The sequence below is a fragment of the Zeus faber genome (genome assembly GCF_960531495.2).
Source record: "Zeus faber genome assembly, chromosome: 11".
Lineage (NCBI taxonomy): Eukaryota > Metazoa > Chordata > Actinopteri > Zeiformes > Zeidae > Zeus > Zeus faber.
The window spans coordinates 22091888-22098998 of NC_137205.1; positions in this window are offsets into that span (position 1 = coordinate 22091888).

The window sequence follows — 7111 nt, forward strand, 5'->3', positions numbered from 1 at the left end:
TTACTGATTCTCAGAATCAAAGGGCCAGCCTTCCTCCCGCCCTCCTGGTTCCCAAACAAACTGAGAGAGGAGGGGAGTCGGGGGGCCACACAATGGCTGTTAGGATATTACTGTCATTATCATACCACGTTTTTCACTGCACTGCACTTTCAAATCGCTGTCAATGCGAAAAAGTTGTAATTTGTGTTCACACACAAAATGCTGCTGGTGGTTAAAAGCAATTTTAAATTTGACTTTCTAGACGCTCGCTACTAAGACCCTAAACCCGCACTACACAGTATGTCACATTACAAAAGAGCGCCTGTTGCTGTGAAATGATGGGAGAGTCGGGTTGGGAGGAAGCAGGAAAACCGAATAGAAGTATGACTAGGGAGCAGAGCTAAGAAAGAATTCCACAAAGATGGCTTGATTTCATGCTGCTTAATGGATTCAACCAAGGCCTTATTAAAATGGTGCGACTTTCGGTTTCTAGTCTTTTATGTGAGCACAGATGTAGCTAGATCAGCTGATTTGCAGAAGTGCAAAAGAGTAAATAGAACCCGGAAACACTTGATTTTTGTTGCTTTGCTTTGTTTTTCCCGGGATAACATATAAGGAGCGCCTGACTATATGGGGAGCTTCCTGGTCTCAGAAAGGAGTTTTTTTTGTTTTTTTTTAAGCCTTAAACATTTGCTCCTTTGGATTTAAGCGAGTGAGATGTCAGCGATAAGCTGCAGCGTTGAGCGTTGAGCTTTCAATAATAAAGCATTAAGCGATGATGTGCTATGAACGGTTATAAATGATGGGAACCGACATTGTAATAAGGCCTGAGTTGAAAAATGCAGAACCTTCCCTTCAGGATATTATTTCCGGCATACCAATCTTACACACCTGACCAAATTATCTTCTAGTGATGAAATGAGCCTCTTTCCCCTGATGGATAGATTTTCTCGTTATTAGACTTTTTTCAAATCGGAAATATTGTGAACATTTTTCAAAAGGTGACAAAAGTGACAATTTTCAAGGACGGTGTGAGATTTTAATGCTACGGATTCAAGTGAAGCGTCTTCCAAAGTATAGTGTTTACTTTATTTTTTATTTATCCTTACTATGTGACAGTGAAGAATACTCAGAAATGAGAGGTGAAGCTTCTGTGTACCTGGCCACACCTGATCTCTCTCTCTCTCTCTCTCTCTTCCTCCCGCTCTCTCTCTCCTTCTCTGTAACAGCAGTAATGACCAGTAATGACTGAAGTATCCTCTCGCGTAATGCACTTCGATATGATTGTATCCCGCTCTTCATCTTCCTATCCTCTTTCAGATGCATGCCTGAAACACTAGCCCATTACAAACGCAGTTAACTACAGTATTATGGGCTGTGGCAAGAGAACATCTTGCAGTGTCATTAATGCCACTGTTCATTATTGCTCTGGCCTTGAGTCCACACATACTGGGGGAATTTAAAGTGTTTTAATGGCTGCAACCATGACAACAGAAAGTCTCCTTTCCCCTTCTTCCTGGAAAAAAAGAGGTCTTAGTCGCCTGCCCTTCACATCAGCACTTTGTGTTTGGTGTCTGTTACAGATAAAAATCTCATTGCCACGTTGTGATTCTGTTCTAGCTCAGTGATGTGGGCTGGATTGGATTCAAAACTTTGGCCCAGCATTTTGAAAAAGTGGCCCACTCCACCCACACGAATATCACAAAGAGACTTCTTTTCAGAAATGACCCTGACTTGCATCCATTTTAATTCCTATATTTTGTAGGCCTGTTTTTTAGAATAAAGCTTAAAAAGCCTCTTTACAAATATTGGAAGGAATCTTAGAACTCACTTGATCCTTCGCAGATCTTACCATTCAACCTGAATTGGTCTGGCCTAACACTAGACTATTCCTCATGGAGGTTGTTTTGCTTTGCAACACTACTTCCCAGTGTTCATGGTTCAATGTATAACATACAACAACCCGGTCTCACGCTTTTTTGCACTAATAGTCTAAATGTATATTTTGAGTTGTGTCGTGGAGCACGATTGTCCGGCATTTTTTTGTGCTACACAAAATTAAATTGAAACCAATTTATTTGAATGAGGAGATTTTTCTTCGACTTTAGAAGGGGGCGCAGATACGTACACTTAAACTAAAACTAACAACTATTGACAAAAGTATGCCACCGCGGGAGGTGGTGGTGGGGGCGGCAGCGATGTATTAAAATTTTAAATGCATGTGTTTAAATTTCGTTCTGACCAGCACAAAATAAAAAAACTAGTTTTGCCTTTTCTCTGAATTGTCGATTACATTTAAGGTTGGTTGAGAATAGGGATATAGGGTCATACCCTCAGTATGATTTCCATTCATAGATACAATTTAACTGGATATAAATGTCAGTGTTTGCACGCCTGGCTTAAAATTTGAATGTACCCATCAGCCAGTGCGGTAAACAAGTCCATGCTAACAGCGAGCTCCACCAGTCAGAGACGTCGCTGTTACACATAGGATTAGGGGCAGTGTCGTACAGTGCGAATAAAACATGTTTTTCTTAAAACAAGGTTGATATCATACTGAGTTGTTGCTTCTACAGGAGCAAAACCAAATTATTATATACTTTGCTCAACATTTATGCAATTATTTATAAATGTTTGAAACTCTAACCCTAAAAACTACAATTCTGCGCCATTTTGTTATGCATCTTCATGAAAAGGCGTCAAGGGTAAAGTAGTTATATTATTGTAAATCTAAAAAGGAAAAGAAAGTATGGGTGAAAAATGACATGTATGTGTTGCTAGGGGTAAATTTGGTCATTGGTATACCTGTGTTGTCACAATTGACATACAGTATGTCATTTGCAAAGGCCTATATAATATGTTTGTATTAATTATAAGTGGCGCCCCCTATTGACACCACCACCCCTTTAAAAGTCCAGAGCTCTCCAAAACAGTTGACCTTATTTTGGGAGCACTTTTAATTACTGAGATATAGTGCTTCAAAGGTGACCTCTGGTCAGGGTTCAAAGGTCAATATCTCAGTTTTGGGTCCACTGAAATCTCTCAAACTTACATATGCTAACCTACAAGCAGAGACCGCTACAAAAATGTGTTTGGTCTTGTTCTACGACAAAGTGAAAAACAAAAATCAACCGTGCCACTGCAGTGGGGTGCCATGTGTGGATTCCTAAACCATTCTCAATTTAAATGAAATAAAATCTGATTTTTTTTTTGATGAAAGTACGCCACATCCCCGCGACGGCATTCTTTTAGTCAGGTTAGTTTTACTTTTAGTGTACATATCTGTGCCCCCACCTGCTTCCCCATGCCCCCCCTATTCAAATTAATTGGTTTCAATTTAATTTTGTGTCGCACAAAAAAAATCTCCCCATTCAAATGAATCGGTTTCAATTTTGTTGAAACCCTTTTTTGCAAAAAAAAAATGGTCAGACAATCGTGCTCTGGGACACGATTCTATAGATACATTTTTGTGACTATGAGCATGAAAAAGCATGAGACCGGGTTGTACATAGGGACACTAAGCTACTCCACCAAGAGCTAGTGCAACTGGACAAATAGTTTAAGCACATTACATTTATTCCATGAGGACCTCTTCAAGTTGGAATTGTTGAAAACTATAGTTTTTGGGAACTGACGCTCTAGAGTCCCTCTTGAAAAATTACATGAGCCTATTCCTCATTCAAAGTGTCATGCCCAATTATAGCTTTCAAAAGTTCCTTTTATACTACATGAATATTGCACTACTTTATTAATCATGTGCAATATAGATACTTGTCTTGTGCACAGGGAGGGACTATTACCACCAGATTGGGTGGCACATTACTCATTTAGTCCACAGAGCAGGGAAATGGGATTTGTTTTAGCTATATAAGTTATTCATATTACAACTCACAGCCAATCAAAGACTGACGTAAAAAGAAAGAAGTAATCATTAAATACCAATTCAAAAGTGTAATTTATAATTGGCCTTAAGTTATTTTTCTCAGCTTGGTTTGCTCTTCATTTCCCTCAATTAGCTCTGTGTATATTAGAGTATATTCTATTGAGTAGCTTGGTTAATGTGGTGCAATAAAAGCCCTGTGAATTACGAGGCAAAATATCAGGTGGGAGTCGGGACTTCTGCTGAACAAAGGCCAAGTGATACATGGCATAGTGTTTGGAAAATGAACACCACACACCAGTCAAATCCTTGTACATTACGGCTCTGGATTGTAAATCTGTCTCCTCTACCAGTAAGCCAGCCATTGCGCTGACGACCTTTTCTTCATGGAGTTCATACCTGGAGGGTAAATAGTGACTATAGATCAATATGTATTTTTCTCATCAAGAGCAGAAATAAGGTTTATGGCTCTACCCTGGCAACAGCCTTGTTAGGGGCTGGAGCTAAAATTCACACTGTCGCTGACAAATCATTGAATGAATGAGGAAAATCAACAGGAGAGCTGAAACAATAGTGGAAATGAATTATACAGCTGGCTGGAAAGGTTATTGACATTAAAAAAGCTGGTTTTGAAATATTCGACTGCACTGCAGTTGAACAATGGGAAGGAAAAAAAAAAATCACGATGTGTTGAGCAATTTTGTTTTAGTTGTTTTCGTTTATATTGTTACTATCTGAAGGCCTTCTTTTAATGTAAAGCACTTTGAGTTACATGTTGTGTGTGAAAGGTGCTATACGAATGTCGAGGTTATTATCATTATTTTTATATTAAAACTCAATTAACTTGATCATATTTATCATTGACTAAAACTGCTTGGACAAGTATCTTAAGTCATCTTAAGTGAATCTTTTGAAGTGACAGGGTCACCATCATATCAGTGACACGTTTGTAACCTTTGCATGTTATCATCTCTTTAAGTGGCTTACCTGCGGCCCCCCTCCGAGCCCGTGGGCGGAATCAAAACGGATTGAGAGGAGCGGGCTTCTGCTGTGTTGCTGTGGCCTTTGTACTGTGCAACCCCCCGCCGCCGCCGCCCCCCACCGTTTGGAGTAGCTGGGACGGGATGGGATGGACGGGGCTTTGTTTCGTCTGGTAGTCTGACCCATGTGTCTTTCTCCTGCTGCTAAGGCCTTTGGAGACGCCAATCCTATAAGAGCGGCAACGCATCACTCACTGTCATCCCCGCGCGGCTTCAACAACCAACCAGACAAACACACACAAATCCCCAGCCTAGTGCCAACATCCCACACTCGACAGAACCCAGACAGCTATTGAGGGGGGGGGCTCCAGTATGCGTAGACCATATTCTGCCTTGTTAAAGACAACATAACATATGTAGCATAAGGCGTCGCCGAAACGGGCTCCCCGCGAAGCAGATTAAGAAAGACAATAATAACACTCCTGCCCCAGGCTCCACGGCTCAGCTGGTTTAATTGTACACACTGCGTATGCGTGTTCTCACCAGCCAAGGCTGTTTGTCGACGGGGAGAGTTCTGTGAAATGAGCTCTTCAGTCAGATATTAGAGGGTGCCCGAAGTGCTGTCCGTCAAGAAGCCCCTGACCCGCTCTTTCACCCGCCCAACTTCCTCAGCTCCGCGACGCCGGGCGGCCGTGGCTCCGTAGAGCCGTCACATTGCTGTTCCTGAAATGCTTGATAACGGCAGCAGTATTGTTTTTGGGAGGTCCAAAAGTCTTTCTCTTCTGTTGTGGGATCTTCTGGACTGGCTCTAGGCTCTATTAGCCAGGTAATTTGAGAGCTTATTGTTGTGCTGTGGGGAACGGGAGTTCGGCTGGGTCGGATTTTTTTTTTTTTTTTAAGAGGAAGAGGGAAAAAAAATAGGAAACTGTCCCGGCGTCGATTAAACCACTGTTTTCTGCGGGAGAAGTTTCATACTTCGGTGTCTGGGAAGCTGGATTGAAGGCAATAAATGTTCCGAGATTTCAGATCATTTTTCTTTTCTCACTTTTATCTCGGCGTTGCTGGGATGGATAACAAGACAGGATTTGATGCTGGTGGATGATGATGTCGAGCTAAAGTAGCTTTAAAATGGATCTATTCTGTAATGGCTAACCGAGAATTATTTTTGGTGGTGGTCACCAAGATATGAATGTGCTTAAGAGTGTATACCACCTGACTGTAACACCGTCCTATTACAAGCTGCTGCCGTTGTAAACATATAGACCACAAACTGTACAAAAAAATGAACGTCAATCAAGTATACCCCTATATATCAAATAAACCCCTCTTTAAACCTTATTATCCCCTTGATGGAACTATAACTTTCAAAATCACAACCAAGCCACCAATTAGAAGACACAAACATAGCTATTGAGAACCTTAAGTGTTGTGGAAAAAATGTATTGACTGTAGTCGTAGCGAGAAGTTGCTGATTTTGCTTTGACTTCCATTCAGTCAAAATAATTCTTATGCCAGCATCTAGAGGCCATTATCCAAACTGCAATTTAAGGCATTTCCGCATTGGTTTCCACACTCGCTCATCTGTCTAGCCATCTGGCAGAGTTTTGAACTACTGTGTTCCTGTTGGTTACGTTGATTGCCTTAGCTCTGATAATGTTGGTTTAATGGAGCTACCTGTTTGGCAACACCACTCCTTAGATCCTGGAGATGATTTATTCTGATTGTCTTTAATTAAATGTAATGAATTTAACTTAATTAAAATTAAAAAATGGATTATAAATGATTTAAAAGTTTTTCAAGTTTGGTAATTGTCATGAATAAGGAATGGCCTCTGCATAATTCAGCTTTTTTTATTTTTTATTTTTTTGTTTTAAGATGCTGAATGTAATTCATATGAAAAGGCCCACAGCTGACAAGTACAACATAAAGCATCTTTTAGAACCTGAGGGTATGCTTATACAGAATAACATGCACTGCACATGCTTATTTTCTCATCTGATAACAAGGGGGGGGGACAAGCCTTCTATTTCACACAACTAAACCGATTTTGTGCCCGGCGAGCAAACTGTCCTCATTGCCTTCATATGGGCATTTAGGCAGGGCCATTGTTTTTCTTTAATAAAGCAACAGCTTGATGCAAAGAGTCGGCAGGACTGGACCATCCTGGCTACTCAGACTAGGTAAAGATCTTAAGCTGAGTGTCTCTGCTCCGCACCCAGTGGGCCTAAACATATATCATACTGGCAGAGGGCTGTTTGCTTTCAACCCCCTT